This window comes from Neodiprion pinetum, chromosome 5 (assembly GCF_021155775.2).
Source record: "Neodiprion pinetum isolate iyNeoPine1 chromosome 5, iyNeoPine1.2, whole genome shotgun sequence".
Lineage (NCBI taxonomy): Eukaryota > Metazoa > Arthropoda > Insecta > Hymenoptera > Diprionidae > Neodiprion > Neodiprion pinetum.
In genome coordinates this window covers 22,784,412-22,802,831 of record NC_060236.1, presented here as the reverse complement: position 1 = coordinate 22,802,831, position 18,420 = coordinate 22,784,412, and the positions used below count along the sequence as shown (strand labels likewise).

Here is an 18,420-nt window from a genome sequence, read left to right as displayed (position 1 = left end):
ATCTACTTGGCACGCGGAGAGACTTTTCGTAAGACAAATTCCCTTGGTGTCTGGCAATTTTTCGATTTATAAGTAAAAATAGGAAAAGGTAATATATTTAACTGGATAAATTGCACGTTTTATAATATCGTTCGCTGTGAAAATATCAGTTTTTCTTTTCTTCTGATTTTTCTAACAAACATCGTCAAAAGTATATGTCCGAGTATTGGAAGAAGACACGAGAATTTTTATTAGAAAAAGTCTCTTTTACTTCGCTGTATGACTTCGGTAGTCGCAAACACGTATACTAGGGTGTTTCAGAAACAACCAATTAGCGAGTTTTTACCATGGCACCTTCTAAAAAGTTTGATTAGGCTCAAAGAAAGTTTTTTTCGAAGGATGAACGTTCTACGTTATGCAGAAGATCGCGCTCGGTTGATTATTCCCATTATAAAGAATCGTGAGTAAAATTTTTTATTTTTTATCGCCTTCATCAATCACAATATCAATTTACGTCACACAGAAGACCCACACTTGTAATATAAAGTCTCCAGTTGATGTTTGAGAAGTGTATCTGACGATTTTTTCATTATTAATTCCATCTTGTAAAATAGTTATAATTGAATATGAATTTTTAATCTAGGAGAATAAGATTCCCGATTGATATATCGTTGTGTTATAGATCGTAATCTTTGGGTTGAATATAAATGTCAGGAAAGAAATAATAATCGGAGTGCTACAACGTGTTTCTTCAGAAATTCAACAAAAGTGAAATATCAAATTAGCGCGATTTCACACATAACGTGGAACGCTCATCTTTGGACAAAGTCTTTGAAAATCGTAAATAATTATTTTCTGAAACGCCCCAATGTCCGCATAACAAATCGACAAGGTTTCAAACTTTCGAACGAATGTCGATCGCGTTCTTCGTCGAAATTGCCGGAATCTATTTTCCCTGCAACGACCATTTCACCAATTGCGTGCGATATTACGTAAGATAACTACGCAAACGTCGCAGTCGTGCATCCTGTTCCCCGGGTCCTTGTCGTTGCGCCCTCATACGCTCTTTGCTCCCTTTGTGCTCCTTGCCCTTTGGTATAATTCCTCTCGATTAGTAGCCCGCCATTAAGGGTTTCGGGGGCAAGGGGGCGCAGCAGAGGAAGTTGAATTTAAATATCTCGATCGCGCAGAGCGGGCGGCGTAACCCTGGGAATATTCGGTGGTTGCGGCTTGTCGGGTTACCCACCACCTACACCTACACGTGCGCGCGTAGGTATGTATGTACGTACCTACGTACACGCATTAGAGCGGATTGTACCTCCGGTGCACCCTTCTCGGTACTCGGTATAAACTGCAGCGCTGTGGCCGGAGATGCGGCGCTATGCGGCAGTGTTCGAACGGTGGACGTTGGCCAGCTTTTATCCGACAAAAAAATCTCCCCTAATTGCCCTCGACTGCGGACCGTGGCCGTGGCCGGGTCCCAGACTGCCAGACCATCTTCCATCGTCCTCTTCTCGTCCTCGTCACTTCTGACCTACGTATGTCAGTGTACACATGCGACACTGCGTGACACGCCTGCCGTGTAATAAATGTACAACGCGCTATTGCGGTCAGGAGAATCGTGGAGACTGGCCAGCCGCACCCTTGCTTCCTGCCGATTAATCGACGCCCCTCACTGGCTGCAATATCGCCACGATGGCAAGCCGTTCGTTGATTCCTCCGTGTGCGAAATCGAGGCAACCTCGCCATTTTTACCGCAGTCGCGAGACGTTGATGGAAATCTTCGGGATCACTGTTCGGACTTGGAACAATAGTTATATGGATACAAGTAATCGGGGTGTCTAGCTGTCAAGAATTGATGAATCGACGTTGAGCACCGTGTAAAATTTCTATAAACTATAAACAAGTAGCGAATACAGTCAGTAGTCTTAGATTGACGTGTCTGCCTTGATGTTAAGAAAGAATGGCTAATCCTGATCTTCCGTTAGTTTCTTAAAGATGAAGAATTCATTGGTATGTTTGGTAATTGAGTTTAATTAAAATTGAACTGAAAGAAAACATTGGACTGTTTTAACTTACGATGAAGACATGTGATTGGGTGTCTATAATTTCTAACTAATTTGCATGAAAAAAGTGAGTTCGTTAGTAAAGTTAGGTTTAAACGAGTCCGAGTAAATGTCAGGGAACTTGATGTGTCATTGACGCCAGACACACTGAGTCAAGTTTTTATCAAACATTACCTAATTTCACAACCGAGTTTCCTATATTTTGATATAACTCAGTCGCTGGCAAGGCAAAGAGTTTCGGACTCTAGAATATTAAATAAATTAGTAATATACCAATACAGAACTTACTATCGAACGAAAAGGCCGTGTGGCGTTTAGCGGTTTCAAATTTCCTTTGCGGTTAACTGATAAGAGCACGGTTCACGCGCTTTTAGGCGTACCTAACCTAAAAATAGTTCGTTTAGGTGTATGCGTGATAAATTTGTATCCCCGTACTTGCGTGGTAAGAATAAGGGATAAAATTTCGACTCGCGCTGATTTCATACCCGTAAGCGTATCGCGCATTACGCATACAGCTAAAAAGAAAATAGGAAATCAACGTCGCGCTTAGGGTGGAGCTACGTGCCCGGAGCAGTCGAGATAAGATAACACGGGGCTAGTTCTGTACCTACAGCCTGTACAGTACACACTGCTGCGATGCAAGTGCATCCCGTTCGCAGGTCTATATTGGTATACGTATAGCATCCACGTGAAAAATCCTGGCAAAAGCAAGGGCGACGGTAAGACTAAATTCTCTACATTGCGTGGCAAGGGACGAAAGTTGGCGATTGCGAGAAGTGCGAAGCTTACGTCTGAGCGAAGCGAGGGCGGCCATCGCGCGAGTTGCGATCGTCAACTTTTGGCCCGAGTCACACGCGATAGTTTTATAAAAGGTGGGTGAAAAGTGATGGGGCTCTGCGCGGTAGTTTCGCGGAACCCGATTGGTCAATTTTTTCTCCCTAGGGAAGAAAGCGATCTCCCAAGAGACGAAAGTTGAGCAATTGTGGACTGTTCGTGCGCGAATCTATCTTTACGACACTGAAACGAAGTTGACTACTCTCATCCTGCTACGCTGCTACGCAAAACCCCAGTTTTTCTGCACGAGTGATGAAAAATTCTGTTCCTTTTCCTTCATATTTGTTTCACAATTTGTGATAAATCGTTTTACGCGTTGCAAACGTAGAGGAATGTCGTTTATGCAACGAAAAACTATATCGGAGTAAAAAGAGAAATTATTTTTTTTAAATATGCATACAATGACGTATAATTGTTATAATTCCATTCACAGACGATCCGGACGCGGATTTCGGGCGATAGCGAGGGGAGCTAGGCTCGGCAACAGCTCTAAAGTGAACCTGCTGTCCAAAGGTATTGTGACACTGTACACAGGTGTATATAAATTTATTGTTGTACACATGCCACGTGAGGTACCCTAAAAATGTCGTCCCCTAATCGGGCGATGGCAATGGCAAGGGTCTGGAGCGTCTGCAAGGGAATGAGAGGTTGAACGTGTGCAGTATTGAATGGGTACGTGGTAGGTAATAGGTATGTATGTAAAACGCAGGTACGCAATGCAAATAGTGAAACGTGTTGTGTGTCAGACTGTACATCCGTCGTCGTTGCACCCCGCAGGGCCGCTTGCTTTTACTAGCTGTGTGTACCTTACAACATCAACCAATTCTCTACGGCACGAACTATGCGAAGAGACCGACAACGATATTGGAACTCCAGCGAATTGAGCAATACACCGAGTATGTGTGTACACAACGTGTGCCGCGTGTGTGTCACAGTGTGCGTCCGACTCTGTATGATACCCTACTCGACTGTCAGGGCATGCACACCATGAAACAAGTGCGTATACACGACCATGCGCGTAATAGATGGGCGCGACAAGTTCCCGCAGGCCTAGTATGTTCCGAATGAAAGGACAGAGGAGTCGATAGATTTCCGCTTGTGTGATATATGCACATATATGCCAGAACTGGCGCCCGAGCCAATTACAAACACTATGAAAATGATGACACAGAGACGAATACCTGTACGACACGGATATAGGAAGGTATTGGATGTACAAGGTACAGAGGTGACAGTCGAAAGCGTTCTCCGATTAATCGGGCAACACCTTTCGTATAGAAATACATCGTATCAAGGGCTCGCGGACCGGTGACGTTGTCCTTCCGATCACTTCGAATTTCCCTGTCCTTGTCACAACTTGCGTTCATCGTGCGTACCATATACCTGGTATTAGAGACGACTCTCAGCCGCAGTGTTGTTGGACCTGATGAGCTGGCCAACTTAGGGGGCCACAAAATAGGAAAGCAACAGCGATCTGCGGAAGGCAGCAGGGCAGGGCAGAACAGGGCTGGGCGGTAGGCATCGGTAGTGCATAAAGCAAAGGGCTTGGAAACTGCTCGACTGACTGCCTGGAGCGGCTCGGCTTGACGCTCGACCGACCGACCGACCGACCAACGAGCCGACGAACCGACTCCTAGTCTCTTTCTCAACCCTTCGAAGTTACGTCACTTTAAAAAAGCTATTTGGGGTCAACACCCCGCGACGCAGCGACACGTGGAGCCCCGTCTTGGCCCCCCTCCGCCGTCCTCTCAACCTCCCTAGAACGGAGCGGCGTTCTCTACACACAACGGGCAGCGGGCAGAGGCAGCCAGGCCCTACGCCTAGCCTTGCCTGGCCTGGTCTAGCCTAGCTTAGTCGAGAGCTCATGGTTGCCAGCCCGCTTGCCGGTATTATACGCTTCGCAACGCGCCAACGACGAGGCTTTAGAGTTTACGTTCGTTCTCTCTGCATCACGGACTCGAGGGAGATCTAGGAGCTAGGAGCTAGGCCAGGGTCGTAGCAGCCGTACCTACCTATCTACCCAACTATCTATCTATCTATCTACTTACCTACCCACAGGGAACGTGCAATCGTCGTCGGGTGTGTAATTCCGAATGTTTTGACGACGATGACGACCCTCTAACCAAAGATTTAGCTTACTATCATGTGTGAAAAATACTTGACTAGTATCTCCGATCTATCCTATATACAACATCAGATTGTGGCGTGCCACATGGCGGCCGCATCGAATAGCATTCTTGCAGTCAAAATGTTTGTCGTGAAAAACATGTTTGGGGGAGTAAAATCATACCGTAAATATTGAATGGATATACCTATATATCATACCTATAATGTGTATTACACAGAGTGTGGATTGTTTTGGAGCACGGATGAGGGGGCTGGTTTATACGTGACCCTTAACCGGGCACAAAGAACTCCTTTAGCCACAGTCGCATATACACAAAGCCAATATATCGTATGCCTGTATTCGTTAAACGTATGTGATACACACGCGTAGTAGGTACTCATAATACGAGGATCGTCACACGATCACGAGGAATATTGTATTACGTATCCAAGTCGGAAAAAGCAGGGAGTCTTTGGACTATCGATTGTGAATTTTAAATACGTCTACTATTTCCACGTATACCTATTATACACAATGCGCATATAACATTTCAATGTGACAAGCATTTCAACGAAAGCTGGGTGTGTGTACAAAAATTGCGGATGAACGCCAGCGCGTGAAAATTTTTGAAACCGATTGACGAAATGGATTCGGGGTAAAACCGTGTGTAAATATACCGAGGGATAAATTGGGTATACGCGTATATACGTGCCTTATTAGCAGCGAACCGTCGTGTGATACTTTCACCAAGTTTGTATTATAGGTATAGGTACAGGTTTTAGGTAGATACGTATACATATGCATATGTATAATAAGGTACCGTACGAACAAGCTCATCGTCGGTACTTCTTTCACCACCGATACTTAAATTCATGCACGATACAACGCGATAATCTGCCACAGGTTTTATAACGCAGATTCGAATTTTTATAAGAAGAAGTCACGGAGTTATATAATACGCGTGCATTAATTAACGATGTATATCAGTGCACATATGTGGATATAGACATTCGGCTTGAGGACGGATGAGATTTGAAAAACAAATAAAAAAAAAAAAAGGAAGAAAACAAAGTAATACGCGTGATATCGAATACCTTTGCCTTTACAGGTACGCGTAAGCCTGCATGAGGAGTAAAGCGGATGACGTGGTATACATCGCGTGAATCGAAGAAGGGCGGTGCGGCGAGGGGTAGGAGTAGGAGTAGGACTATGAGAAGACGGCGGCGGCGTAAGGGGAGGGTGACGGTGACGAGGCCGTTGCCGCGGCGAATACGGCCCTGGCCCCTGGCTCTTGGCACTCGGCACTCGGCTTTCAGCTCTCGCGGGTTACACGGCCATATATGCAGGCCTGATATGCCGACGTGCGCACCCTCCGTTCACCCCTGTTCGGCACGGCACTGCTGCGGCCAAGAGTCATGCACGCATCAAACCTAGGCGTTTCTGTTATACCCACGTTACGTGGATACATTGTCGTTTCCACGCTACGTATGTAGGTAACCGGCTAGGCCAAAGTCAGAGTCGAAGCTATAGAGACCAGAGCCGCGGCACTGGTGGATACTGCACACAGTGCTAGAAACCAAGGACACTGGATAGACTCCGCGTTAGCGTATAGAGCCGACGGAGCTGTGTAAGTAGAGGAGAGTCAAATCATCGTGTGGCCGCACCGCCCGCCACCGGCATCGCGGCCCCCGCTCGGTGCCTCTTCGCTCCGTCCCCCTTACCCTCTTTCGATCCGTCTCTCTCTCTCTCTCCTCGCCCCCTTCAACTCACTTTTTTTGTCCATCTCGCTTTGCTGCGCGGCCCCAGGACGACGACGGGGCTTTTTATCGGCCCTCAGCCTCCGAAAAGGTTTCGTGGGACCGCTCTTTCTCTCTCTCTCTCTTTCTCGCTCTCTCTTGCCTTCTCTCCTTTCCTCGTGTGCCTCGGTGTGCCTGGGTGCAGGGTAGAAGTACCAGCAATAGAGTCTGAAACCACCCTTCGCTGGCCCCGGACCACCCTCGCCTGAATAGGTAATTGTCTTGTCGCATCGCGGATCCGGATCATATATATAGCCCGTGATCCAGTTGTTGTTACGTATCAGCAATCACCGTCAATCGCACTTTCCCGCGAGGATCATGGTTAATTGTCCTCGACGATATGAACACAACTGTGCACGGGTTAGGTATTTTGCAAATATCTGCTACAGGACCAAGCTTAATTTATAAAACATTATACCTATGCAATATGTACCGAAGAAGTCATGTAAGAATAATTTGAAGAAAAAAGTGTCGCGGGCGAACGTACGCGTGTAATGGAATAAAAGAAATGAAACAATCAACGACATCAACGACTACTATGTACGCTGTGTCGCGGAGTCGGGGAGGAATGAGAAGAGACAATCGAGAGAACGTATGAATTGGTGTAAGAAAAGATTCAACCCTCCGTGCCGACGAGTTATACGCTCGCTGAAGTGCGAGCAATTAATTAATTGGTCAGACCGTCGGGGGCGCGGTGGTTTGTCAGCGGCTTAGTCGGTTACAGGTTTACAGATACGGTTGCGAAAGTCTGGCCAGCCGATCAGCTAGACCGATGGAACGGACAACCTGCTGCCACTATCACGCATCGGCGCGTATAAGTAAATCTGTTTGCGCGAAGATTGCGGGGGATCGGGCAGTGTTGTCGGGAGTAGCTAGTAGTGGGGTCTCGACGTGCGAACGAATGCGAATACTTTACACGCGGTGGTGGTAAGGTAGTTACCGGCGATACCGACGGGGCGGCATCGACGACGCGGGTTATTTGAAAACAATCGGGGGTTACGACCGCCTCGACTCGAGGGCGAAGCGAGGATCGTAACGACGACGTGAAACGAAATGCGAGAAACGGCCGAGATAATGTTCGGGAAATCCTGAAAAGGTTGTGGATTCGAGGTGTCGATGATATCCGCGGCTCGCGCCCATCGGCGCGGGGGGGGGAGGAGGAGGGGGAGTCGGTGGGTGGGGGTGGGGGTGTTACTCGCCAAGGCAGGTCCGTGCGCGTATATTCCCGATTGTTGAACAAGGGCGCGAAACGGTTGGGCTACTTCGGCTCGCGGAGCGGCGAACGGACAGGGAACGGAACCCGCTTGGCGTCGCGGAGTCGGGCGTAGGCGCAGTTTCGTGCAGTCGGGGCGCGGGCGCATCAGGAATTAACGGCGGTCGCCGCGACTAGAGACTTGCTCAACTTGCTGACATGGCGTCCTAGTCAGCGGACACGGTGAAATCCCACGTCCCCTTTGGAGGATCATCACCGTAGGATATATCGTATCGAACGTAAATAAAATGTCGAGGTGAGTCTTGTCAAGTGGTGGTTGAAAAAGTGTTTCGAAAAAAGTGCGTTCATTTTTTTTTTTCCAACTCTCGTATCAACTCTCTCGTCTCTCTCTGTTTTTAAATTTTTTTTAAATTTTTTTATTTGTTTTTTTTATCTCGTTTTGTTTGTTTTTTTTTTTGTTTGTTTTTTTTCGTCATTTTCGGAGGTTCTTTTTTTTTTCTCCACACCGTTTTTTCCCCCCTCGTCAAATGGTGTTTGGTCGGTTTTATCCACGGGGCAAAGTGTCATCGGTTATTTTCGAACGTGTTTTAACCCACGGGTATGTGTGTGCGTGTGTTTTATATACGTATACAGTATTTGTATGCATATATGTATGCATATATATATATATATATATATAAATATATATGTATATATACACGTATCTGTTCCGTGTGTGCGGTATATCGTCCGTTCGCTCGCTAGGTCCTATCTAGCCAGCAGCAGCCACACGGGTTGCGGCGGATAGTCGGTGTGACGATCTGAAAATATACGCATTTCCTAAAGGGTCGTTGCCCATCGGCTGGCTGCGGGGTCTCTTCATAACCGCCCCGTCGTTTGAAAATCAATATTTGAGGGACGTCCCGGCTTCGGGCTCTGCTTTACTCCTCTCTTCCTTCGTCGGTCGGTTCTTCGGCCCCCGGGGTATGTACGGACAGCCGAGATTATACGCGGATAAACAAGTCGAGGACTTTCAGCATACGTAGATATTTTATACACGCACGCACGCAGCACGCACATATATGTATATATATATATACATATATATATATATATGTGTCTTATGTGTGTGTGTGTGTGTGTGTATATATATAGAGAGAGAGAGAGAGAGAGAGAGAGAGAGACGGAGAAAAAGGTGCGCGTGTGTATAGTGTACGTTACGTATGTGTAATAAGTCGGGAACAACTCGAGGAATTTTATTCGAGAAGGACCTGACTACTATTTTAACGGTGTCGACTTTAATACACATATTACGCAGACGTATGCGTGTGTACGTACTTATTGCTGATGCGAAGGCAACCCAGCTATCGCGCGCGGCTTAAATACGACGAATTTTTACTGCCAGGAAAGGGTTGCGTAAATACCTCTCTCTCTCAGCTCAACGTGTCGTCGTCTCTATCTCTCTCCTTCTCCCTCCCGCCCTCTGTGTTTCCCTCTTTCTCTACCTCCCTCCTTCCGTCCCTCCCTCCCACCCTCTCTCCCTCCATTCCTCCCTCCCGCTCTTTCTCCCCCTCCCGCCCTCTGTCTCTCTCTCTCTCTCTCTCTCTCTCTCTCTCTCTCTCTCTCTCTCTCTCTCTCTCTCTCTCTCTCTCTCTCTCTCTCTCTCTCTCTCTCTCTCTCTCTCTCTCTCTCTCTCTCTCTCTCTCTGCGTATGTGTGCGTCGTGCCCGATCGCCTGTGTGGTGGCGAGGAGCAAAGCAGTCGGCATAGGCGCCCAACCCTCGGGGTTATTCGAGCAACGACGAGGCGTACATAGGATACTCAAATGAGCATGCCTATGTATAGAGGTATTAGATACCTGCGTGACCACGCTCTCAAAGACGCTGCGTGTTAAATTGTATTAGAGGTCCACTCATTCAGCATTCTCTCGCTGCTCCGCTACACGTGTACGTTATACCTGCATCTACGATATGCACGTTACAACGTTGGTACAATTTTTACGCATTCGTGCATACGTATCGTGTTCATGCCGCGAATACCCACTTGTCGATGTGGTCGCCGATTACGTGACTTTTGTATTTTTTGCAATCCGATTATTTTCTCAACATTTACTCAACAGATTAACAAGTGTCAAATATAATAAATAGATATACGTTATACCAGTAAGCGAAGAGGATTTGCAGCGTAATCAAGCAGCGTTTCTCCCTCCCCCCCCCCCCCCCCATCCCCCCCTTGATTATGAATTTCGCTGAATATTATCACGGAGCATATGTATCGGGAATATTGTCCTGTAATTCGCCCAACAACGTCGCTGCGCGTAGGTATTTGTAACGCTTTCGATACGATCGAAACCAAACAATCCGTGCCGGCCAAACACGTGTTTATACCACAGGGTAAGAGAGACTGTAAAACACGTCTCTTCCGTGAAAGAAACTATCTAAACCACTAGAGATGTACCGATGAAACTCATTTATACAAATATCTTCGTTGGTCATTCAGCCACGTGGCTTATTGCAACTTACTTTCCATATATCCTTACTTCTACCTTTTGTCTCGACCTATCTCTCTTACAATAGTATATGTATAACATTTTTTCTTCACATTTATTTTTTAATTCTACATAGACGTAATTTTTGTTGCGTTATATTTTTCTCCCGCGCTGCGACATCCTTGGCATCTCCCTTCCCTCCCTTCCTCCCTCCCCCCTCCCCCCTTCACTCCCATCCCTCCCTCTCGTAGCTTCGTATCTCTCGTAACTTCCACCGTCACCACACAACCACAATGATCGTCCTGACGTTTCGTCATTTTTTCCCGGTTACAATTTTACTCTCTCGCACTCTCTCATTCGTTTATATCGTCTGCCCGCTGACCAATGCGGGCTCATGCTCTTCCACTAATCTCCTTGACGTTTTTTTTTTTTTTTTTATTTGAAACTTTTTCCCCGACGATTGCAAACCCGTCGCAGAGCAGGAAAAATATGCTTGGCCAAAACCCGTAGAGCTGACCTCCCTTATCCGCTATACCACGTTATCTACGCACCCCACCCCTATGAGTCGTAATACTGCCGCTGCTAAATATTTAATTACTTTTCGTTGTTGGCTACATATACACATATTTCCTTATCACCGAGTTATTAACTCTACTTTAAGAGGAAACGCAAACAGTGTCTATGTAATAATCTTTTCCGGTTCCCTGCACGCTCCCGTATAACGAATATGGAAACATTATAACATTCTATTATCCGTGTATCGCAGCACATGCATATGTAATGGATCTCTACCTCCGTACATGGTCGATGCATCTAGTGCCTATAATATCTATGGTGTGTCGGGGTGTCAATCACAGGTGTCCGTATAGCTATTATACCCTACGGATCAAAAGTAAAACCCGCAAAATTTTCCCCACGGTTCTTCATTCCCTACGGAATAATTCTATTCTGTCGTCAGTAGGCGCCAGGCGATGGTTTTTTTTTTTTTCTTTTCTTTTTTATGCGAGGAATTTTCAGTTCGCATCCGGTTCGGCGTGTTTCTCGAAAACAAAAAAATCAATAAAAATCGATCCGCGCGCAGCCTGCGTCAAGCAACAACGACGCTTCTTCGTCTCAGTTATCCCCTGAGAATCGACGACGTAGCTGCCGTATTCGCATTTAAAAAGCGCGTGCAAACGGTACTTCACTCCCGGTGTAACATTATTCCGGGTGCAAGGCCCCGCATCGTAACACACTGGTCCACCTCCATAACGCGGTTATGGTCTACCATAACGTGACACAAAAGCGTCGTACAAACGTAATCAATTATGCCAACCACTATTCGTCATGTTTTTTATCCGGCGATGCGTCGTATCATCGGTTACGAACAAACAAACAATACAGCGATAGTAAGATTAATGTTGAAATAAAAATAACGTATTGCAATTCGTATCAGGGAATTGGGTAGAGGAAGAAGAGGAGAATGAGAGAGAAAAAAAAAAAAAAAAGTTGGGGTGAGCGCCTATGTGTGGAATCGGAGTGTCGGCTGATCGGCGGAGGGGCGGCGTCGCCGCCGCCGACGTCGCTTTCGTCCGGCGGGGCGGGCGGGGGTTGCCCGCAGTGGAGGGGCAGGGGGCAGGAGGGGAGGCAATAGCAAGATGGCGGTGGTGTGGCTGTGCTCAGGAGGCAGCAACAGCAGCAACAGCGGCGACCAAGAACAGTCAGGGGCAGGGCAGGGCAGGGCAGCCAGATAACGGCATGGAACTCGAACACTAACTTTAAGCAGCGGCGTTGCGTTAAGCAAGCGGGAAGAGGCGAACCGAACCGAACCGAACGAACGAACGAACGAACGAACGAACGAATGAACCCCGGGCGATACTCCGCACACCCCTCGCTCATCGTCAGTTCCCCGCTGTCCGTTGGTACGTTCGCACGTCCGTCCATTCTTCAGACATAACCAATCGTCCGTATTTCTAGTTATTATCATCAGTTTTACCCGTTGACAACTGTTGTTTTCGCGAATATTGTTAAGCGGGAGAAAGGAGAGGCGAGTGTTTTTACGATACTACCTTTCCTCGATTTCGGACGTTAGCCGTCGGTCAGGTTTATACGGTTGGAAAATGACGGTGCGGTAAACGTGGTTGTAATATCGTCGCGGCCTGCTCCGACTTGATATATACCTATCATACCTACTCGTTCCGAATTCGCCCTGTGACGTCGCTGCCGGGAGATAAAGGCCATGTGCTCACGAAGCATACGTACGTACAGTGGTATTCGACGACGAGAACGTAATTGAGACTGATACCTTCGATCGTCGCGCTGCACAGGTGGACTTTCCTTTTTTGTGCTACATGCGTACACGTATTTTCGTACCAGTGGTGATGATGATCATTAGCGTGATAGTAGCCGTAGTATATCAGTGCCGTGTGAAATAGATTCCTTGTGTGCAGTGAGGTCATGTGTGTGGGTTTGTGCGCGTCGGTTTTAAACTAACGACTCGAAATTAGGAAATTTGTGTCCTCGAACCAATAAATGATCGATGAGCTACAACCCGAAACTGAACTCGAGATACGTGCAATGTACTCTGTGTAATGGAAAAAAGTAAGTCCCAAACTTGAAAATTGATACATATCGTACAGCTGATCAGTTGTGGATGTAATTCATTTAGACTTGACCCGTTCAATTATTCACTCGGTATGCTTTGGCTACGAGACAGGCTTCTCTGCGTAGGATTCCAAGTAGGTATACGTCTGCCACGAAACACCCTGCGAAGCAAAAAAAGTTCTTTTCGCGCTCACACTCGATCCACACGATCCCTCAGTTTCTAAGCTGATAGATAGGTACGTAAGGTATCACATTGCGGGACATATCTACTTATTTAGCAATAAACACCGTAATACCTAGGACAAGGGCTGACTTTCGCAAGCACGCGAGTTCGCGTAGTAATTTTACGTGTGCGGGTACATGTATCGCGTAAAAGATCTTTCTATCTTCAGATCTCATTCATGAGACGACACACACACGTGGCTTGGCCGCAACTATGCACAACTTACGCGTACCTGTATTATCATACGAATAGATCCGTACGTTTATTCTGTTATATGTATATATTAGGTGTTATTTCTGGTTTTGAGTTCACGTTATTTTGTTCCTTATCTCTCTCTTTCTCTCATTCTCTAACCCTTTGCGGCATAGTGGTTTGTATTCTTACCACCTCTTTTACATCCATTTTTTTTTGTATATTTAGAGAACTTTTCAACACGTTTCTTTGCAGTTTTTTTTGCCAATTCTGATAGTATACAAAGAGGTTTTCAATACTCGAGAGTAATTATTGCGATATAATGTAAATTATTATTGTTACAAACAAAGTGATTGCAAAAAATCGTGAAAATTGAAGGAATAATTCAATTACGAGAAAGTTACACCTCTACAGAGATACATATTTTAAATAAATTATAAGTTTTTGGAATCGCTGATTACGAATCTGAAATCGGATTTAAAAAATTCGAGGTGGCAGATCCAATGATCCAAGACGGTCGAAGAACTTCAAATTCGGTCGAATCGGGAGGAAAGCCTCTGCGGCGCCAGGGTTTTTGGGATCGCTGGTTACGAATCTGAAATCAGATTTTAAAATTCGGTATGGTGAATCGAATCAGCGACCCCGAAAACCTCTGAATACAGTTTTTTAACGGTATTTGAAGAAATTTGAAATTTTCGCTCACCACATTGGATTTGCCATCTCGAAGTTTTGCCATCTGATTTCAGGTTCGTAATCAGTGACCCCAAAAACCATAGAATACTGTTTTGTTACAAGTCTTGACGCAGCCCGATAATGTGACTCAAAGGGTTAACGATGTGCGTAGAAAATCTTGCTGCATCTCACGTAGGTGTGAAGATTATCGAGATACAAAAAAAATTGACTGAAAATAATCCCGATCTATAAGAATAACGAATCGAATAGAAAAGACATCTAGGTGTACGACAATTTTCTCACGTATAATATCGCGCAACTCTTTCAAGCATTGAGGAACAATCAAGCCATTTCACAAGGTTCACATATCGGTCGATGGGGTAGGAACAGGTAGCCGCGGTGGTATCCCAACGTTATTAGGTATACATATGCGATTCCGCTAGCCGCCGAGCATATTGGCGTGCAGCCGTGTGCAGAAGTAGCAACAGGGAGGGCGGCGTTGCCAACCAGCGGTATAGCGGTAGCGGAATTTCTGGAAATGATGACGAGTAGGCAATTCCGCAATTCCGTGACCCTCCTCGAAGCCCCTGCGAAAATTTTTCGAGAACTGGCTTTAGGCGCACACATTCGCAAACATTCGCACGATGGGCAAAATACGCAAACACGTTTGGGGACACTCGTGTCGCAGGAAGAGAGTGCGATGGCTGTAGGTCTGTGTTGGTCGGGTCAGGTCAGGTTAGGTTAGGTTAGCTTATACGTCGTATAGGATACGACCACGATTACGGCGGCGTCGTGTTCTACGAACGTTCGAAAATCTGGGCCACGCTTCGCCTTGCCGAGCAAACGAACGACCGACCGACCGACGAACGATAGAGCTGACTCCCTTCTGCCCCTCCCCCATTACCGCAAAACCCTTGCCGGAACGGATGCTTGGACTCTGACTCTTGGCCGGATTGCTACTTGGTCTCTACTGCCGGCCGCGAAGCGGTGGATACATGACATATATATATATTTATATGTATGCATGTACGTATATACATACATACATATATATATATATATATATATATATACATATATACACATGTAACAACGAACGACGTTACGTTGGGTCGTTCCAAGCACATCCTGGCACTCCCCTAGTAGGGAGGTGGGTGACGAGATGATGCCTTATACGCAGTGTTCCAATCGCTTTGTGGTTCGTTTTTGATTCCGCGTTTTCTTGACACGCGCGCGCTCTCTGCGAGAAACAGTTCTCGTCTATATATGTTTATTATACGATGTGTATGTGTGGGTGCGTATGTATATGCGTGACGTGCGAATGAGTATACGTGTCGCGAATTGACCGACGGCACCAGGTGGTGGTGCAGCACAGGTTGGGGAAGGGAATATACTCACCGTAGGCATTTGACGTATGCGCACCTCTACGTAGAGTTGCTGGTATGGGCATCATGTTGAAGTTGGTACCAAAGGTTATCGTAACGATTCATGCTGAGAAAAAACGGTTATATCGCGATTTTAAAATCATTGTAAAATTAAGATAATAGTGGTTTTCTACTCATGTTTCGTTACGATAACGTTACTAACTTCAACCTCGTCTACGGCCTATAACCTCAAGCGTTAAGCCTGCGATGGTGTAGCGATATCCTTGAAAAAACTTTCCACTAACGTGCGATGCCTACTCGTGTGTATGTATGTATGTATGTATTTAGACGAGCGAGGAATAGTGTGTGTTCGGTATTCATTGCAGATGAAACAATTACGAGTGTAGAAGTATAGTGTAGAAAATGTAGCGGGCAAGCAAGGGGCGGCACCCCGGATAAAATAATGCATTATCCTCGTGTGAGTCTATTATGTACAATTTACATATCCATACTCGACGATGCGTAACGACGTATTTACGGAATTATAACATCGTTCGATAAACATCCTTTCTGACTGTATTTTTCTTCACCTAGTCATCACTCTGACAATGAGCTTCGCGCTTGCTGTTCATCCGTGTCTATGAAATGTAACCGACGGGCCCATTCAACGTTGAAAAAAAGTTTCAAATTTATTAACCCTTCGAAATGAAGTTATAGTATTAATATCAAAGGAACTACAGCGACTGAAGTATGGTTTGTAATTGTGAGAAATCATTGGAAATCAACGCGAATCGTCAGTGACGACACATAAGTCTGGCGGTGAACGCGAAATGATTTAGATTCTTTGAGGCTTCAGTTTTTTTTTTTTATCAAATCCTATCGTGCAGTGATTTTGTTTATTTCGAGTGATTTGTTTTAATTTACCGCGATTCCGTTCAATCCGGACATACCTGAAAGTCTCTTCTAACGCTCGGAAATTGTGGAAAATCAGACGTAAAATTAGAAATCGGTGAAAATCACACGAATCAAACTTTATATAAACGAATTGGAATTATTCATTTGATTTCCGTACGAATACCCCCCTCGAACCGCGATACTTGTGCGTATTATCTGTATACGCATACCCGTATAATCATGGATATTCCAATGATGCTGTAACCGTCGTTATTATCATCGCAGGGTTTTTTCCCCGTATCGTACGCGCATACATACGTGTGTGCGTACAAGTATACGATGTAAGTTTCCTTCTCGCGGCTACGCGCCAGTCTAGTCAGGTTTCGTCCGCGTCGCGAAGGTCGGGGTGTTTTGATAAATAATTATTATACCCGGCACAGCAGCAGCAGCAGCGACACGGCACACAACCATTCGCATGTAGTAATACCGTTCACGTAGGAACATAGCCTATCCCCACATGTACGTACATACATATCGAAGGGGGGCATACGAACACACCGCGGACACGTGATCCAACTGGATTGTACAGGCCTAGGCGTAGGTGTGTTTTGCTTACGTATCAACTTGTAGGTATGAAAGTCATATTTGACGACTAGGTATTGCAGATGCGGATTATTATACACCGGGTGGTGAGATCACGGGAGGGATCCTGCGATCAAGAAACCACCTCCGCCGTGATCCGAGTCTTTTTATTCGATACATGTTCGCTCGTTCCTAGTTGTTTTACACCGATTCGCGCTCGCTGGTGGTTGCTGTTCTGTTTGTTACGATGTAGCTTATGCCACTAATCATGGCGTGCGTGTGTGTGTGTGTGTGTGTGTGTGTGTGTGTGAGAGAGGTGGTGGTGAGTTTGAGATTACGCAACGCTTGGCCGTGAGTGCGTACGCTTGTCGTCGACGTGGTGGTGCTGCTGCGGCTACCGGCGGTGGTTACAGGAGGAGGAGGATGGTATGAGGCACACCGATACAACTTGCGCCTCTCTCTGTTACAAGCATCGCAGACTCGATGCCACCTGTGCGATTCAATGTGTACCAATTCAGCGCGACCGTCGCACCGTTGGTTTGTTCGTTCGTTCGTTTCTCTTTTCCTTCCAGCGTCGCGCATTAACTATTACCATATCGCTACGTTACCTCCGTATATACTGCGCCGAGTATCAGCTGTTTCGCTTTTCGCCTATCTAACGCATCGCCGTGGTGTTGGTATAAACTTTGACGCGTGCATTCTGCTACTGCGTTGTTCGATATGTAGAATAATATCTAATATTGATACCAATCGGTGTACACACCGTCGTTTATGGCAAGAAAATTACTAGATTTATTCTCAAGATGACGAAGATCCAGATGTATGTCTGTTCTTCTGACCGTGCAACGGGGTTGTGCAAGAGGCAACAAAGAACGGTGTATTAAAAAGTTTGAAACGGATTGATGGGTATATGTTGCCGAAAATACAACATCACTCAAGCGGAAAACGAGAGAAAAGTATTTGAAAAGATACTCGTCATTTTTTTTTTTTTTTTTTGCGGGAATCGAGTGAAAGAAGCAGCGCGCTGTACGGTTCGTATGCTGCAGCATATCTTTGTATGCATCTTCAAAACGTAGCTGCGTGTATGTACCGAGTGTTGTGCGCACGTCTATACATATATTCGTCTATAATATTTATACTAGTTTCTAGTTTTTGTTGAAAGAGACAGACGAGGATAGGCATTATAGATAAGGCGACAGACAAAGCCCAGAGGCAGTAGCGAACAGCAAGAAGGGAAGCAGATGAGAATATTACATGCGATGCGTAAAGTAGGAAAATAAAAAACGACATTTGTGTGTATACGATAAATGTACAAGTGTTTGTTTGTAGGTATGCGTAACGTGTATGTACACACGTAATATAAGAACGGGCGAACGGCGACCATGAAACTTCTCACCAGTGAGTGATCGTGAGACTGAACTTCTCCGTGTTCCTGCAGAGCGTGATTCT

At 45.9% G+C, this 18,420-nt stretch overlaps 1 protein-coding gene across 11 annotated transcripts in view; it reads left to right on the top strand.

Moving 5' to 3' along the window:
* The first annotated feature begins 8,026 nt into the window (after window positions 1–8,026).
* The window catches only part of ttk (zinc finger and BTB domain-containing protein ttk), a 54,443-nt gene continuing 44,049 nt past the window's right edge, over window positions 8,027–18,420 (top strand). For 3 of the 11 annotated variants that reach the window (XM_069136547.1, XM_046628510.2, XM_046628511.2), the window contains exon 1: window positions 12,157–13,041. The gene's annotated coding sequence lies outside the window, so the exon portion shown is untranslated. Of the gene's footprint in view, window positions 8,291–12,156; window positions 13,042–15,862; window positions 15,974–16,229; window positions 16,249–17,383; window positions 17,509–18,420 lie in introns of those variants that run through there. The other 8 variants (XR_006883517.2, XR_006883518.2, XM_046628504.2 and 5 more) reach the window with 7 other exon arrangements.